Source organism: Lynx canadensis, chromosome C2 (assembly GCF_007474595.2).
Source record: "Lynx canadensis isolate LIC74 chromosome C2, mLynCan4.pri.v2, whole genome shotgun sequence".
In the NCBI taxonomy this organism is placed as follows: domain Eukaryota; kingdom Metazoa; phylum Chordata; class Mammalia; order Carnivora; family Felidae; genus Lynx; species Lynx canadensis.
Genome location: NC_044311.2, coordinates 11507041 through 11526747, shown reverse-complemented (window position 1 = coordinate 11526747; position 19707 = coordinate 11507041).

Genomic DNA, 19707 nt, shown 5'->3' with positions numbered 1-19707 from the left:
AGAGAGAGAAAGAGAGAGAGAGAACGAGCGGGGGAGGGGCAGAGAGAGAGGGAGACACAGAATCGGAAGCAGGCTCCAGGCTCTGAGCTGTCAGCACAGAGCCCGACATGGGGCTCGAACGCATGAGCCGTGAGATCATGACCTGAGCCGAAGTTGGACACTTACCCTAATGAGCCACCCAGGCGCCCCCAAAAGCTTCCTCTTAAAGGGAAGTTCCTCCTTGTGTGTTCTAAAGTCCTCATTATTGGGGCGCCTGGGTGGCTCAGTCGGTTAAGCGTCCGACTTCAGCTCAGGTCATGATCTCACAGTCTGTGAGTTCGAGCCCTGCATCAGGTTCTGTGCTGACAGCTCAGAGCCTGGAGCCTGCTTCAGATGCTGTGTCTCCCTCTCTCTGCCCCTCCCCTGCTCATGCTCTGTCTCTGTCTCAAAAATAAATAAAAACTTTTTTAAAAAAATTAAAAGAAAAATAAAGTCCTCATTATTGACTTTGCCAAATCGTGGAAGAGTCCCATAGGATTGTTAATCAATTTCACAGATAATTAACTCATTGTTCCCTAGCTGAGTTTCTATGAAAGCACCATCAAGTCAGCCAGCGCAAAGATCTTGGCTTCTAACACCATTTTCTAATAAAAGAAACCAGAGTTCCTTGGAGATACAGCTGATTCTAGGGCTGGGGCAGGAAATACACAAGCTGATCCTGGAGCAACGTGTAGTCCCAGAGAGTAAGAAAGCGTTCAAAAATGATAATAATGAGGATGTGTCAGAGGGATATAAGAGTCAACCTGAAAGCGCTCCCAATGGCCAAAGCTGGAACAATTTGAGAAACAAAATAAAGTAGCGCAGCATTGAATTAAAGTCCAAAAGGCAAAATAAATATCCATGAGGCCATACTAAGTAAATTATTGAATGAATAAACAAGTGAGGGAGAAAAGGCAATTTCCTGTACAGAAACACTCCAAATGCGTTGTGTAGATACTTCTCCCTTAAGGAAGCAGAACTTAGCCCCCATCCACCGAGCGTGGGCTGTATTTAGTGGCTTGCTGCCAACAAGTGGACTTTGTACAGGGCAGAAAAAAGTTCTTTCCCAAAGCACTGCCCTGGCCAGGTGACCAAGGTTAACATCATCCATGATAAGTCATCCTGAAACTCTGTACCCTTTACACCATGTGATGAGAAGACAAGTTTATTTCTTTGGTCTTCCTCCCCACCATTACCCCCCCCAAAAACATAAGCATTTTCTAACCATGAGAAAAATAGCAGACAAACCCAAGCTGAGGAACATCCTACAAATTATCTGATCAGTACTCCTCAAAACAAGGAATGTGTGAATGTCTGAGAACCGTCACGACCAAGAGGAGCCTAAGGAGACATGACAACTAAACGTAGTGTGGTGTCCTAGATGGGATCCTGGGATCAAAAAAGGACATTAGGACAAAACTAATGAGGGGAGCCTGAGTGGCTCAGTCAGTTGAGCGTCCGACTTTGGCTCAGGTCATGATCTTGCAGTTCATGAGTTGGTTCCCTGCATTGGGCTCTCTGCTGTCAGCACAGAGCCTGCTTGGAATTCTCTCTCTCTCCCTCTCTCTCTCTTTCCTCTCTCTCTGCCCCTCCCCCACTTTCACTCTCTCTCCCTCTCTCAAAAATAAATAAACATTAAAAAAAAAACAGATGGGCGCCTGGGTGGCTCAGTCGGTTAAGTGACCGACTTTAGCTCAGGTCATGGTCTCACCGTTCATGGGTTCAAGACCCGCGTTGGGCTCTGTGCCGAACACTTGCTCGGAGCCTGGAGCCTGCTTCAGATTCTGTGTCTCCTTCCCTCTCTGCCCCTCCCCCACTTGTGCTCTGTCTCTCAAAAAATAAATAAATGTAAAAACATTTTTTTTATTAAAAAAAAAAAAGAAGAAAAAACTAATGAGATCGGAATAAAGTGTAGAGGTTTGCTAACAGTAACGTACTGATGTCGGTTCCTTAGTTGTGACAAACGCACCGTAGTGATGTGAGATGCAAACGTTAGGGGAAACTGGTTGTGGGCTATATGGGAACTTTCTCTGTTATCTTTGTAACTTTACTGTAAATCTGTACTATTCTAAAACAAAACATTTAATTTAAAAATAAAAAACAAATATAGGTTACAACCAGAGTTATTTCAGAAATCTCTCTACAGAGAAGCATGCAATAAATTAGCCTAACCACCTACAAGCAGTCGAGATTATCTGAATAGGATCTTCTTCATTCTTTTTAAGGAATGCGCTGCCCAGGGTGATGTCATCTGTAGCCAAAACCTCCGAGCTACATAATGATGGCTCACAAATCCATACAGTTACCTATCCCCAAAGTACCTATTCAAGGACCCAGAGCTGGATAATGTTTCCGTGTAGCTGTCTCCCTGGCCCCCCAAACACATGTGACAACAAGCTGTGGCGCACAGAGCTGTGCATCGTTGTTGGCTATTACGTTAATGGTTCAAATAACCAACACGGACTCATTTTCAGGAAGGCTGTTTGTGAGTTCAGCCTTTCAGCTGGCCCCAGCGATTTGCTCAACCTCTAAAATGGATGAATGTATGTTAAAAACCAAACGTGGAGGGTCACCTGGGTGGCTCAGTTGATTAAGCGTCCGACTCTTGATTTCAGCTCCAGGCATGATCTCATGGTTCGTGAGTACGAGCCCCGCATCGGGCTCTGGGCTGACATGTGGAGCTTGCTTGGGATTCTCTCTCTCTCTCTCTCCCTCTCTCAAAATAAAGAAATTAAAAAAAAAAAAAAAAAAACATAAGTGGAAAAGGTCCACTTGCAAACAACCCAGTCACTCCTAAATGGTCAGGAGAGTCCTTGGGAGTAAACGTTCAAAATAAACTGAAGCGGTGTGTGTGTTTATGTGCGTGCTGGTGATGATGTGGAAGTGGAGATTATGAATAATGTCAAATTCCTCCCGAAGGCTCCAAACTCAGGAAGTTGGGACCTAGGCTGGTCCAAGGATGGGAATTTGGGCTCTCCCTTGGAGTTTCTTTCCGTCTTTCGTTCATTCTTCCAGAACCTACCATGAACCTGGTCACCATGGCCTCCTGCCTGATGCCAGGTGGCCCCTCAACAGCCAGAAAAAAAGAAAAGCTAAGGGGACCAAAGATGAAGTAAATCAGGTCCAGAACTACCTACGTGTAAAAGTTCAAAGTTCTTTCCGTTATCTAACAGTACCTGGCCTATAGTAGGTGCTTAATAATTATTTGTCAAATGAATGAGTGGGCACACCAAGGCTTTCCTAGATACCAATACCTGGAGGAGGAGGTTAGGGCCCAAAGGCAAACTCAGGAACTATTCTGAAGACGTGTCAGAGAGGGAGTTAGTTATCTTTCCTATTTTTTTGTGACTACTGACTTTGCCCCACACAAGTCCAACCACCAGTGAAACAATAAATTTACTATTTCTAAGCAGGCTGAGGGAACGGCTTTTGGAATGATAACATCCAGAGTGAAATACAGAGCCTTTCTACCAAACACGCTTATCCCGGGGCCCCTGTGGAACGAGGCGATGGATTGAGTGCAAAGAGCTTGTTCTCAAGCCAGACACCAAATTAAGTTCTTATTATGATGTTGTTCCTGTGCTTTCCCAGTCTCTCTGATCGTAAATTAGCGGAACAAGAGCAAAACATCCTTAATATAAACTGAATGACCATTTGTGAACAAGTCTTCAAAGGCAGAGTAATCAGCATGATGTTTTAGAAAAAGTGCTGAAATAAGAATTAGGAGAGGAACATTCTGGCACCATTTGTACCTTTCAGCTCTTGGTGGAATGTTAGGTGGGTTATTCCACTTCTGTGACTCCCTTTTCCTTCCTAAAAAGAGAGAGCAGAGCGAAGAGTTAGACACATTAGCTCTAAGGTCCTCTCGGGGTCTAAATCATATCATTCGAAGCGTATTACTCTAATAATAATAATATAATAATAGCTAGTTGTATGGTGTATTTACTGCATGTCAGGCACGTTCCATACAGTTTTTGAGTATCGTCGCATTGAATCCTTACAACTGTACAAAGTAGGTATTATCATTCCCATTCTTGGGTGAGGACACCAAACCACAGAGAGATTAAAGTCCCCAAGCTGTCCTCACTGTACATGACCCTAAGGGCACAGTTTCCTATGTGTGTATTTCGGTGAACAGAACGTCTTGAAAATGTGGTCACCGGACCAGAAATGTCAGTATCATCTGTGAACTTGGCAGAAATGCAAATTCTCCACCCCACAAATTCAGAAGCTCTGGCTTTGGGGCCAAGCAGTCTCTGCGAACAAGCCCTCTGGGTGATTCTGATGTGAGCCAGAGTTCAACAACTGCTCACGGTCCTGCTCCGTGACTCTCGGCAGAGGTGATGGTAGAAACCGGGAAGTGTAGAAAGTGATGGCTGAGGCATTCTCCCAGGTCAACTACTCCAATGAACGAAGGGTCCCCTAAGCTGAAAAGGACCTTAAGAAAACCTACAAAAGCAGGTCACTTCTGCAGGCTGGTTACCTCTAGAAGACATCATCTGCCTTTAACATAGCACTTCAGTGAGCAAGGATTAAGAAGAAAATCCATTTTTTCCTAAAAATATTGTCCCTGGCCATTTTTTTTTTTCAAGTTGAGGTATCTTCAAGGCATAGCTCTGTGTTATAGCCGTGGACTGCCATTTGACTCCTCTGGAGAAATCCAACTAGAGCCACGAACGGATGCTTTGATGTCTTTACCTCCAACGGACAGTCTCAGACCCAGCATCCGACGTTCTGAAAGCGGTAGAAAGCATCTTACGATTCTCTTTTCGCTCTTTGGGCCCAACAGTGTTGATTCAGTGGCTTTTTTCTAAGAGGCACACCGGATTGTCAGCTTGCTTTCTTTAAAAAAAAAAAAAAAATCTCCAGGCTAAGATATTCAAATTACCAAACCAATGGTATCATGGGAGACCATTATAAAATCCTTTCCGAGTTAAGTCTGCATGCCTCAAAGAGCAAAAAATTAATATACTGTCGTTACACAGTTGAGAGGGGAAATTAATTTATACAGAAACCTTTTCTAAGGCATGTTCACACTGCCCGGATACTGCTCCAAATGGGAGCATTATCTGCCTTCCCAAAATAATACACCATATGCCCTAATCTGGCAGACACAAAGATAATTACATGACTCTGGCAGAGCCAATATGCTTGCTAATAAATGGGAAAATGAGGACAATGCAAATCAAAGTTAAGTTCAATGGTTATTCAGAATTGTGGTAGGGAAGCTATCTGCTACAATTAAACATTATGACAAGCAGAAAATGGGTCTCTTGCACAGATTAAAAGACCCAAAGCTGCTGTGAGATACCCCTTTCTATCAAGGAATACTAACGGACAAAGCGGAGCCATTCGTGGGCATGTGTGGTAGTCTCATACGTCTCCAAATCATAGGGCGACTCCCTTTCTAATAATCCGCTCTTACAGGGATTCAATGGGATTTCTTAAAAAACCAAAGCTCAAAATGATTAATTCAAAATTAGCTCAAAATTCACACAATTATCTGCAATTTTAAAGCAAAGAAAATCGGGGCGCCCGGGTGGCTCAGTCGGTTAAGTGTCTGACTTCAGCTCAGGTCATGATCTAACAGTTTCGTGAGTTTGAGCCCCGTGTCAGCCTCAGTGCACTGATTGTGCAGAGCCTGCTTGGGATTTTCTCTCTCTCTCTGCCCCTTCTCCACTGGCACTCTGTCTCTCTCTAAATAAATAAATAGTTAAAAAAAAAATTTTTTTAAATAAATAAAGCAAAGAAAATAAAATGCAAAATGTGGTCTGGGAGTTGGATTCACATCAACACAAATCTGCTCTTGATGTTATGCCCCCAAATCATGGAAAGCTCTAGCCTATAGTCAAAGATCAGCACCTGACATCAGCACACTCTTCAGCTCTCTCTTTTTTAGGCAAGTGATCTTTTTTCTTCACTATTTTCTCATAAAACTACTTGGAATTCTTGTGTCTGAGCTTCTGGGTCCCAACATGCACTAAGAAGTGCTAAGTAACTATAATTATCAGGCCTCGCTCCACATGACTATGTATGAAAGATGTGGATACCCACCCCCTGAAAAGTGGTGCTCCTTTTAACTTGGAAAGCATGCCATTTATGTTGGAGAAAATTCTTTTCCTGCAATTTTTCTCTTTATCTTTCCCCACCGATATGCCCCTTGCCCTAATCTCAGCAAGCCTTCCTATGTCCCAGTGATAAGAGAAACATTGGCTTGAGGGACCTAGAACCATCCAGAATCATAACATACCAGTGGGGTGAGATATTGGGAACATGGCCGGTCCTGTGTGACCTTCTAAGCTGAAGTGCCTCTTGTCAACCATGGGGAAAAATCAGACATTAGGAACAGGAACCCTTGGAGAAAAAATCCCTTCTAGAATGCTAACGAATAAGGTCCCACGAGTCACTCGTGCCAATTAAATTCCAGGAGAAAGACAGTGACAGATGTGGGGGTGCCAGCAGATTTGAGCTCTGTCAGTAAAAATCCCTTCACAAGGGAGATTGCATGGTACAGAGGAAGACAGCAGTGATGAAATATTTACATATTTATACATATCTAGACATCAACAAGCTTGCCAGATTCATTCGGTGCATTCTAAGGAGTAGTCCCAGGGAAGAGAGAGAGAGAGAGAAAGAGAGAGAGAGGGAGAGAGAGAGAGCCCTTGATGAAGGGATGACCACAGATTTAGGAAACCAGGCAGAGGCTAACCATGATCTCCATTCCAGGAGGGTACCCATGACGTCATTGCTTCAGGGCTAGAAGCAAAGAAGAGAGTATTACAAACCCAGATATGCATCTAATACAACATCTCCTAAAGCATTTTCCCCACTATTCCCGGGAGATGATGAGGGGGAGGGGTGCTTCACTGTCAACTAAACTTGGGAAATGTTTTATTCTTAGAGACTCAAGGTGTCCACAGGCTTAGTAAAGGCTCTGAAAAATCCTGCAGTAAAGGCAGGTGTTAAATGTTGTTTAACCCAACATTTCCCCAATTCTTTGGTCATAAGAATCCTTTTATGCACCGGTACCTACATCTTGTGGAATCCAAATTATCCTTCATCACACTGTGTAATATAGTAAAATTTAATTAGGAAAAATTTCATTTGCTTATTCAGTATTTTAATGTTGAATTAAACAATAGTGCATTTATTTTCCAACAGTCTAGCCTAAGACATGTTCATTTGAGAAGAAGGAAAAAAAAAAGGAACAGGATTGGAGTGCTTCTCAGGTTCTTGTTTGATTTAAATCTTTTTTTTATTTATCATTCTTGCGCCGGAGGCTAAGGTCAGACTTCTTTCTATAAAGACAAACATAAAAGGCACAACCACACTAGAGGTCATTCCCTGACACTCTAAAACAACAATAGAAGGATTGAGGATAGTTCCCCCGGGGTGGGGGAGGGGGGGATTATTCCTGAGAAGTGACTGAGTTTGATTGATTTCTGGTCTAGTTTGTCTGCCTGCCATGGTTTCGAACAAGATACTTAACTTTTTAATAAAAAGGAGTTGCTGAGCTGCTTACCCAAGTTCATTCCCACTTACAACAAATTCTGAATGTGAAACTATCAAAATGAGTCCTCCTGGCCACTTTCCCCACCCCCACCTAGGGCTGACTTCCTTATTAGCAATCCAACATGATTCACCTGCTTTCACCTACCAACCAGCTCTAGGCTAGTTACACTCTAGAACTGGCCCTAAGTGCAGAGAGACTTCCTTTCTGAGGCAAGAATGACCTTTGTGCCCTCAGTTTCTCTAGGATTAATCAGTTATTGCCGCAACGATGCCACATCACAAAGTACCCCAAAACTCAGTGGCTACAACAACAGACACATATTTCTCGCACAGTTCTCTGGGATGGCTCACTCTGCTTCCGGTTGGCTGGTTTGGCTCCAAGCTGTGAGTTGGGCTCGGGTTTCTTCATTCTAGGTCTCAGGCTGAAAAGGCAACAGATGCTGGGGCATTCTTCCCTTAGAGTGGATCACAAGAGCATAAGAGGGTGTGCCCAATAACCCAAGCACACGTAAGGTCTCTGTTCTTATCATCTCTCCAAGATTCCGCTAGACAAAGAAAGCCATGCAGCCAAGCCCGACATTAATAGGGTGGGAAAGTGAGGGAGAGAGGAGTGAATAATTGCTAAATGATAGTTCAAACTACATCACACGTCTCTTCCCTTGCTTCTCTTTGCTCTATGTGTCTTGAGGTCCCCTCACCCCTAACTGCTGGCCTGGCTTTCAGCAGTCTGGGTGATTTTGATCACGCGTATACTGCCTGCTCTCTAACTTTCAAGGGGTCTTCTAGGATGCCGGCCCAATGAATGAGGCTGGAGTGGAGACATGGAAGGCAAAATGGGATCAAGTGTGATGAGTAGCGTAAGGAATCCAAAGTGGAACCAGAGTGGGTATAAGCCCTCATAATAGAAAGCTGCAAGATAACAGGGGGAAGCCCAGCCCCACCTTCCCGGCTGGAGGGTCCCAGCACAGAAGATAATAAGAGATGAACCTCAGTGGTCAGAAGCTGAATTGACCCTGAAACAGAATGGAAGCTATGGAGTCAAGGAGACTGAGCAGGTTCTGCCGGCTGGTTTCTGCTTGGCCATTAGAGTCTCACTTTGGACTGTCCCAAGCCAAATTTGTTAGTGTGACCTATTGTCCCACCACAGGGCCACGGCACCCTCCCCGAGGGTAGTAAGCTGGTGGTGGTCTCCCTCAACTCCTCACTCACCCCCAGGCATCGGGGCAGATGCAAGAGGTGGTTTTGAGTCCCTTGTCCCAGCCTCGGCTTAGCCCTCCCTGTGAAGAGGAGACATGGTCCGGAATCCTCCCAAATGATTTCCCCTTTGCACCAAAGCCAGTGGGTCCCAGACTTTATATTGGAATCACCTACAGATCTTCAAAAAGTAGCTCCTACCCATAGGCCCTCTGATTTCATTGGTTTGGGGTACAACCTGGGAATCAGAGTTTTTAAAAGCTCTTCAGATTATTCCTTTTTTTTTTCTTTTTAGAGACCGAACAAGTGCAAGTTGGGGAGAGGAACAGAGGGAGGGAGGGAGAGAGAGTGGGAGGGAGAGAGAGAGAGAATCCTCTCAATCCCATGACCCTGGGGCTCAATCCCATGACCCTGGGATCATCACCTGAGCTGAAAATCAAGAGTCAGACACCTCAACCAACTGAGCCACCCAGGCGCCCCATCTCCTCAGATTATTCTAAGGAGTGACGAAGTTTGGGATCCACCAGTCTGAAAACCTAATCTAGCCAATGAGACTGTAAGCTGGTGTATAGAAACCAGAGAGACCCCAGTGACTCTGCATGAGCAAACAAGGGTCCATAACCCCTGATTCTGAAACCCAGAAGACTCTGAAAACTGAAAGTTTTTTTTCAAAACTCCATGGCGGCAGAACCTGACCTGACGTGAACTCACTTGGTGGCAAGACTTGACTCTTTACAGTCTTTATTCATCCTACTTAGTGTGAATATTCACGCATTTTGCCAGGAAAATATTAATGTGTTTAATTACACAGTGCTTTCCCAGACCCTGCTGGAGTTGTTACATAACACAGGGTACGTGTACCTTTCTACATTCTGAAATTTCTGAATTCAGAAAACAAATGTGTGGTCCCAAGGGTTTAGGCTAAAGGAATGTGAGTTTACAGAAGGAATCTGTGTTTTTGCTCCTTGGATATAAAGAGCAGAAAGGGAAAAGAAAGGGATAAAAGAGAGTAAAATGACCAAACGACATGGCCCTTGTGTGACTTACATATAAGTGTCCAATCTGGGTGGATTAATTAGACAAAAGGACCCCCTCTGGGTAAACACAGCCCTTCAGTAGGGCTCACAGCTTGACAAGCAGATCACAGGCTAGATTTTACCCTCACTCACCTCCCTTGGCCAGATTCTTTTGTGCAGTGCACAAACTACACAACCAAGCAGGTGGCCTTGCCAAGCAATTTTGATAGCAGCTGGAACCTAAGGTATCGAAATGGGCAAAGCTTTTTCTAAGCGCAAGGATGTCTAATATTCAATGTTCCGTTGTCTCTGTCAACGGAATGAAGTTGTCTCTGCCTCCCAAACCTGGGGTGAAGCACATCAGAAGCTTTGGGGCGAAGCGCATCAGAGTCCCTGCATGGAGTATGTGCGTGGAAGGGCGTGTGTGAGATGGCATGCACAGGTTGGCAGCACGGGAGGGCCAGGTTTCAGAAGATGGGGCACTGGACCTTACACAAACTATTAAATAGGGTTTAAGCTATTTTCATCCAACTATTAAAGTACAGCGTCTAGTGTGACCTCAACCAGTGTCTGGGCTACAGAAACATTTCACTAAACATGGAAATGAATGTAAAAGGAAGGAAGCTAGGAGCGATTAGGTGATTTGCCCAAGTAAAAGTGGTTAAAAATGGCAAGGCCAGTTATTCAACCTACATCTTTCCCATGTCAGAGCCAATGCTCATAACCGCCAGTCTGCACCTGCCTCCTCCTTGCAGCTATAACGGCACTTGCCATGACGTCTGGCAGATACGTACTCAAAGGCTTTCAGCAAAAGCAAAAACTGGTGCCCACCCAGCACTGCATCTGGGGGGATCTTGTTAAAGCTATGCCTTAAAGCCAAACTATAACAAACACCCTACCAGGTGAACACAAGCGTGTGAAACACTTGACTGGCTCCTGTATACCTACCTGCCTCATTCACATTTATATAGCCTACAGTACAAACTTCAGCTGTATTTTCAGGGGAAGTGTTTTGTTTGGGGCATTTCATTCCTAGGATTCATTAAGCTACGTCTCCAGTCGTTGCTTAGAACCAAAAAAACTTCTCATGTACGAGGCAAAGCTAAAATTATTCACGGCATTGTTCATCTGCTAAGGTGGTTTCCATTACCCACAGTCTAATGAATATGCAACAGATCACAAGAAATTCAGCCAATCTGGAGCCAGCAGTGCCTTGTCCTGTGGCCAGTCACATACGGAGACGTTTGTTTAAATTATCAGAACTCAGCAACCAAACTACACTGGTGATGGATATGGCACTTAATAAGCAATACCAATAACATCATCTTCTTTCTGCTGTGCTAGTTATGTTCTGTTTTGGGATCGGAGCCAGCCATTAAGTTTGTGAAAATGTGTTGGGCTGTACATTTATGATACATACACTCTTCTGATTGTCTACTGTACTGCAGTGAAAAGTTTCTAAAACACAAGTATCCAGTCTATACAATATGGGCAAATAAAAAGAATAAACTGAGAAAAAGTGCTGTGTTCTTTTCCAGGTCTAATGTTGTTAATGGAAGCAGATGCCCTGGCAGGGACTACATTTCCCAGAATCACTTGCTCGAGCCCTTTTCATCCCCAAATGTAATGCCTGGAAGACAACAGGAGAGGAAGATGATGTCAGGAGCTTACAGGACTTTACTCATCATTTGCATTTCTCAGGATTTCAGGTAAGCCGACCGGATTTCATTTCAGACACTAGGTAATGAAATGCAGAGCTAGTTTTAGCAGTTATTATTTACTAATCGATTAAGTCAGGAAGTTGTTTAATACCCCCATGTGTCTTATTCTCACCAAGAGAAAAATGAGCAGAAGTAATATATCGCACTTCTAGGCCACAGTGGCTAAGATACTGTGTACTTTCTCTCCTTTTTCCCATCTCCCTAATGGATGAACAAGATTCCACTGTCCTAGAGCACAGCAAATCAACAAAATGGAAAGCTTCCCACTGACCAGGAACAACCATATTGGATTTTTAGTAACCTATAAATAAAACTCTGTGGCGTTAAGCCGTCAGAATTCGGAGTCTCCTTGTTAAGGCAGCTGGCATTACCCTAACTTATATACCTGCCCGAAATCTGTTCGCTCCTTCTTCTTGACTAATGGGACCCTAGTTTTGGGTTTGGGGCTTTTTAGGTTGACAATGTGTGCCCTTAAAAATACTAACCTCGCTATATTTCCTTGCAACTAGGCCATGTGACTCCAGTCCTGGTCAATGAGATGTAAATGGAATTTGCTGGCTATGACCTCCAGAAAAGCCCTTGGAAAGATTCAGCTGTATCCCGTGTGGAGTAGAGGCATATTATGTGACGTCCAGCAGCCATTACACAACCGTGAAAGCATGCTAAAGACGGCCATGAGCACCTCTTATGAGAACCACTCAGTCGAAAAGTAGAAAACAGCCACTCCCCACTCCCCAGAAATCCCTGGGGTACCCTTTCCTGATCTCCATCCCTTTTCTTTCCCTAGAAGTAACCGCTATCCTGTTCAGTCCTCTTACTTATGGCATTCCCCAATCCTACATGCATGCACCCCCAACACACATATTGCAAACATTCCTTTCCAATGGCATTTGGGTTTAAGGAGTAGGGGACACAAATGTCCTCATGGCAATGACATAGTGATATCCTCAGTCCTAGTCTCCTCTAAGGGTGTATGCCATCTTCACAAGAGAGAGTATCAAGACCCACAGGTTGTACGAGCTCTCTTTTCTGCCTCAGTGTCTCCTCCTCTTTCTGCCTCCTCTTTGCCCTTAAACCACCTCACCAGAAGGGACAGGCTTCCTACTGTGTCATATTCTCCTTCTTCTCAACTCCAGCCTCAAGACCAAGCCTTAATAGGAATAAATATTTCTTTCTTCACTAAATAGGAGAAACTCTAGGAAGGCTGACTTTTGCTATGCTACAAAAAGAACTAAAGAAACTTAGAAAAATCACCCTTCTCAATAATGCCTAATGCTGGAGTCTATCTCTTGCCAAAGAAGTCAAGAACTTAATCTTCCCTGCCTAAATCACTGCCCCTCCAGGCTGGTAGTTCAAGGAGAACTTAGTAGCTTAAAATACAACCATTTATTCTGCTCAGGCATCCGCAGGTCAGCTGGGCAGGTTCTTCTGATCTCAGCTAAGCTCACTCATGCGTCTGCAGTCCAGCTGTGGATTGGCTAGTTAGCTCTGCCGATCTTAGCTAGGCTTTCCCTTACATGCCCAGGGGTCATTTGACTATCAGCTGTTCTACAAAGGCCTTGGCTGCTCCATATGTCTCATCTTCTGACAGGCTAGCCTGGCCATGATCTCATGGCAATCACAGAGGAATAGAGAAGAAAGCAGAAATACACCAAAAGCTTTCTCCAGCCTCTGTATCAAGTCTGCTAACATCCTACGGATCAATAAAACACGAAGCCCAGTTTCAAGTGATGGGGAAATAGATGCCCTCTTTACTGAGAGAAACTACAAAGTCATGGATTCAGAGAGGGTTAAAGAGTTGGTACCATCAATGCAAATGATCTACCATTTCCACCAGTTCCCATTTGCTATTGACTTAGGACAATTTCTAGAACTGCCCGACTGCCCTAAGAGGTTGGGTCAAAAGAAAGCCCTCAGGGGGCGCCCGTGTGGCTCAGTTGGTTAAGTGTCCAACTCTTGATTTGGGCTCAGGTTGTGATCTCGCGGTTCGTGAGATCGAGCCCCATGTAAGGCTCCAAGCTGACAGTGCAGAGCATGCTTGGGATTCTCTCTCTCCCTCTCTCTCTCTCAAAAGCCCCTCCCCAGCTTGTGTGCCTGCACACGTGCTAGCTCTGTCTCTCTCTCAAAATAAATAAATAAACATTAAAAAAAAAAAAAAAAGGAAAGCCCTCAGGCACAGAATTACAGATACTTAGAGTACCACAATGTTGGCAATTACTGGAATGGTGAGTGCTGAGGGAATGTGCGTATCAATCTACAGTTTGGCGGGTGGTCCATGATGGAACTGACCTATCAGATTCTCACTCAGGAATTCGTACTGGAGGTCTGGATAGGTGTGACAGAAAAAGAAAAACACGCCAATCAATAGGACATAGAAAAATGGAGTCTCTCTGTCTAGTTCTAGGCTACAAAACCTAGAAATATGCATTTTATAACAAACCCCCTTTTCTTGAAAATACCTCAATGTACCTTTGTGTGTATTTTGATTGCCAAAAATGCGCCAAATTCTCCATCTCTCCGTGTATCCGTGACCTTGTGCAAAGTGATTTTTAGGCCTTCCAATGAAAAGGTCTATCAATTTTCATAACTTTTGAATCTGGGCTGGCCTCGTTACCTCTTTGGCAATAACATACAATAAAAATGATAGCGATCCAGTTCCAAATCTGGATCTCACGAGGTGCGCAGTTCCCTTCTCTTTTTTGGATCCTCACTACCACCACAAAAGAGAGGACTAGAGAGACCGTGTGAAGAAAAGGAATCATTTTTGCAATCCCAGCCAAATTAAGCAGCTGGCCCTTAAGCACCACAGATCAGCAGAGGGGTCTGCCCAACCCACCACTGATCACATATACCTGAGGGAGCCCAGCCCAGCCCAGAAAAATTTCCTAGGCAACCCAAAGGATTTTTCTTCTTTATTATTGTTAATATCGTAGATTAAATTGATTTTTTAATACTAAACCAGCCTTGCTATTCTCAGGACAAACCCCATCTGGTTGTGATGTATTACTCTTCTTATGTATGGCTGGACTCAATTTGTTAATATTTTGCCAAAGATTTTTGCACCCGTATCGTGAAGGTTAGTGGTCTGTGTTTCCTTTTCTTGTACTCTCTTGGCCTGGTTTTTGAATCAAAGTAATGCTGGCCTCATAAAATAAATTTGTAAGTATTCCCTCTCCATCTGTTTTTCTGGAAGAGATTTTGCTGAAATGGTGTTATTTCTTCATTAAGTGTCTGGCAGAATTCACCAGTAGAGTCGTGTGGAATGAGAGTTCTCTTTTTTTGAAGGTTTCTAAATATCAATTCAATTTTTTTAATAGATACAGGACTATTCAGGTTAGTTTTGGTAAATTGCGGTCCATGTCTATTACTGAATTTGTGTGCATAGAGTTGATCACAGTTTTTTCTTATTACGCTTTTAAAGTCTGCAAAGACTGTAGTGATATCCCCTATTTCATTCTTGATATTGGTAATTTGTATCTTCTCTTTTTTTCCTGCACATTGTAGCTGCAGGTGTATGAGTTTTACTGATCTTTTCAAATAATCATCTTTTTGTTTCATTAATTTTTCTTTTTGTCGTCGTTTAATTCATTCATTTCTGCTTTTATCATTATTATTTTCCTCCTTTAGCTCACTTTGAATTTTTGGTGAATTCTGTTTGTTTTGTTTTGTTTTGCTTTGCTTTGCTTTTACTGGTTGCTTAAGGTGTAAGCTTAGATTATATATTTGAGAATTTATATCCTTTTTAATATGTGCCTTTAATGTCACAAATTTTCATCTAAATGCTGCTTTACCTGCACTACCTCCCACTAATTTTGATATGTTGTATTTTCACTTTCATTGAATATTCACCTTGAGATAAATAAAATAATTTACCTTGAGAGTTCTTCTTTGACCCATAGATTATTGGCAAGTGTGTATTTAATTTCTAAAATTGGGGGGGGGCGGTTTCAAGTATCTTCTGTTATTGATTTCTAGTTTAATTCCATTAATGTCAGAGTTTATACTTCAAATTACTTCAGTTCTTTTAAACTTGCTAAAGATTGTTTTATGATCAAGGATATAGTCTATCACGGTGAATGTTCTGTGTGCAATAATTTTCCTTGCTCTGAAGTCTGCTTTGTCTGAAATTAATATAGTTACCCAGCTTTGTTTTAGCATTAACATGGTATAGCTTTCTCTATTTCTTTGTTTTTAATCTATCTGTTTCATTATATTTAAAGTGATTTCCTATAGATAACAGAGAGTTGGGTCTTTTTTTTTTTTTTAATCCATTCTGACAGTCTCTGTCTTTTAATTGGTATATTTAGACCATTCACATTTAAAGTGATTATTGATGGGGGTGCCTGAGTGGCTCAGTCGGTTGAGCAACTGACTTCCCTCAGGTCGTGATCTCACGGTCCGTGAGTTCGAGCCCCGCATCAGGCTCTGTGCTTACAGCTCAGATTCTGTGTCTCCCTCTCTGTCTGCCCCTCCCCCACTTATGCTCTGTCTCTGTCTCAGAAATAAAGATTCAAAAAATGAAGTGATTATTGATATAATTGGATTAATATGTACCATATTTTTAATTTTGCTTATTACACATTATAACTTAATTTATTGCCTTTGTTGTTTGTTTCCTTTTTTATCTTGTCTTTCGCCTTTTTGTCTGCCTTCTCTGGTTTTAATTTTATGATTCCATTTTCTCTTCTCTCTTAGAACATCAATTATATATATTTTTTTTAATTTTAAAAATTTGCAACAAGTGGGCCAGGTGGGTGGCTCAGTCCATTGAGCATCTGACTCTCGATTTGGGCTCAGGTCATGATCCCAGGGTGGTAGGATCAAGCCCTGTGTCAGGCTCCATGCTTAGCATGGAGCCTGCTTGAGATTCTCTCTCTCCCTCCCCTGGCTCCCTGCCTGGTCTTGCTCGCTCTCGCTCTCTCTCTCTCTCAAGTTAAAAAAAAAAAAATTGCAATGCACATTTACAACTAATCCAAGTCCATGTTAAATTAACACTGTGTTGCTTTGCCTGTGTGCAACTACATAATAGAGTATTTCCAATTCTTCCCATGCCTTGCAACGTTACTGCCATTCATTTTATTTATCCATAACTATAGTCATCCAATATTGTCACTATCTCTGAAAAAACTACTATCTGATATATCAATTAAGAATAAGAGAAATAAAAATTTTATTTTACCTTTATAATTTCCCCTGTAATGCTCTTCCTTTCTTTATGTGAAGCTGAGTTTCTTACCTATATCATTTCCTTATCTCTAAAGAACTCCTTTCAACGTTTCTTACAAGGAAGATCTGCTGGCAACCAGTTGCCTCAATTTTTGTTTGCATTCAACATCTTTATTTCTCCTTCGCTTTCCAAGGAAAATTTCACTGGATACAAAATTGTAAGTGGGTGGCTTTTTTCTTTCAACACTTTAAATATTTCACTCTATTTTCTTCTTCTTTGCATTGTTTTTGAAGAGAAGTCTTATCTTTGTTTCTTGATTGGTAAGGTGGGTTTCTTCCTCTGGCTTCTTTTAAGATTTTCTTCATCTTTGATCTTCTGCAGTTTGACAATGATACGCTGAGGTGTAGTTTTCCTGGCTGGTTGTTCTCTAAGCTTCCTGGATCTGTATTCTGGAGTCTGGCATTAATTCGGGGAAATCCTCAGTCATTGTTGTTCCAAATATTTCTTCTATTGCTTTCCCTCTTTTCCTTTTAATATTCTCATGTTGTGTATGTTACACCTTTGGTGATCGTCCAACGGTATGTGCATATTCTCTTCCATTTTTTTTCCTTCCTTTTTTCTCTTTCCTTTCCCACCTGGGAAAGATATTGACATATCTCCAAGCTTACTGATTCTTGTTGTTGTCGTTCAGCCACATTCAGTCTACTTAGGAGTCCATCAAAGGCATTCTTTGTTTCCGTGGGGTTGGTTTTTTTTTTCCTAACACTTTGTTTTGATGCTTTCTTAGCACTTTTATAGCTCTGCTTACATTATCCATCTGTTCTTGCGTGTTGACCACTTTTTCCATTAGTGTTGTTAGCATATTTAGTATAATTATTTTATTCTATTTTATTTTATTTTATTTTATTTTATTTTAAATGTTTATTTATTTTTAGAGAGAGAGAGAGAGAGCAGGGGAAGGGCAGAGAGAGGGGGAGAGAGAGAATCCCAAGGAGCGTCTACACTGACAGCGTATGCAGGGCTCGAACCCACAAACCGTGAGAACGTGACCTGAGCCGAAATCAAGAGTCAAATGTTTAACTGACTGAGCCACCCAGGAGCCCCTACTATAATTATTTTAAATTTCTGATATGAGAATTCCAGATTTTTTGATATCGCTGAATATGGCACTGACATTTGTTCTGTATTTCCAGGCTGCATTTTTGTGGTGCATCAGCTTCCTGACTCCTAAGCAACACCACCTTCTTCTTCTTCTTCTTTTTTTTCTTTTTTACATTTATTCATTTTTGAGAGACAGAGAGAGAGCACTAGCAGGGGAGGGGCAGAGAGAGAGGGAGACACAGAATCGGAAGCAGGCTCTAGGCAGCACAGAGCCCGACACGGGGCTTGAACCCACAGACCACGAGATCATGACCTGAGCCAAAGTCAGATGCTCAACCGACTGAGCCATCCAGGCGCCCCAGCAACACCACCTTCTTGCTGTTGCTTCTCCAGCCACTCTAAGACTTTTACAACCAATTCTCTGCATTAAATCTCTCTCTGTTTGGAGTATCTAGAAAGGTTTATGTTTTCCTATTAGATATTGACTGGAAGAATAAATGGAGTAGGACCCTCCTATGCGGTCCCTGGAGTGCAATGCATGGGCAGCAAAAAGAATTCTCATTAATGCAATTGAAGCAAAATGTATTCAGAAATATGTGGCTCAGGGAGCAGCAAAGACATAAATGTCATCATACAGTTCAGATGAGAAAAGGAAACAAAAGTTTTAATTCATGAATTTGCCGGTGCTCTTATCCTATTCCTAACTGTTGTTTAGCCTTAACATGATATACGCAGCTATTAAAATTAAATGTGGACCCTATGCCATCGCCTTTAAAAATTGTTTTAAATTGATGTCTTTCAATAGGTGAATGGATAAATAAACTGTGCTACATCTGCACAATATCATATTATTCATCAGGAAAAAGAAAGAAGCTCTCACATTATGAACAGACATGGAGGAAACTTGAAGGCATATTACTAAGTGAAAGACGCCAACATGAAGAGGCTAGATACTGTATGATTCCAAGTATATACCCTTCGGGAAAAGACAAAACCATGGAGACAGTATAAAGATCAGTGGTTGCCACCGGGTTTGGGGAAAAGGAGGGATGATGAGGAAGAAAACAGGATTTTTAGGACAGTGAAATGATTCTGTACAATAGTATAATAGTGAATACATGTCATTACACATTTCTCAAAACCCATATAACATCCAAGAGAGACAGTGAACCCTAATATAAACTACAGTCCTTGCTGATAATGATGTGTCAATGTTGGTTCATCAGCTGTACAAATATACCACTCTGGTGGAGGATGTTGATAAGTGGAAGACGGGGTGCCTAAGTGGGGGCAGAGGGCATATAGGAACACTCTGTACTTTCCACTCAATTTGGCTGTGAACCTAAGTGCTCTTAAAAAAATAAAGTCTATATATTTAAAAAACCAATTGTTACACTGAGAAGGACATTGCACAAAAATGCTCCATTTAGGGATAAAGCCATTGGTTTACTAATCCACATAATGAGAGGAAAACCAACATGTTCTCACAAATTTCCTCTTTCATGCATTCCCACGAAAGCCAAAGAGTTAAAACACATCAGAAATAAAAACCACTGGCTGTATTATCCAGCAAGTAGGACTATTCCTTAGGCAGATTTTTAAATCTTCTGTTCTGTAGAAATTAATCCTTCCACAAATATCACAGAAACTGCAAGCTTAACTTGATGTTTCTATAGAGAAGGAGAAAAAGGAACACAGACCAACATGCATACACCATCTTGGAATGCAGCCTCTTGCAAACACAATCACATTTGCTTCTTCATGCTGAATCAAGATCACAGAGACACGCAGAAGTGAAATTAAATGAGGGCACAATAAGAATCAATATGCCTGCGTAGTTTATTATTTGTGCCAGTCTGGAAAAGTACATTACACTCTAAAGGAAGAAATAATAGTACAGTTGAATGACAGTATATTTATTGTTTATTGCAAGAACAATTTATTGCTTTAATACCATGAAACTACATCTTATAACTGT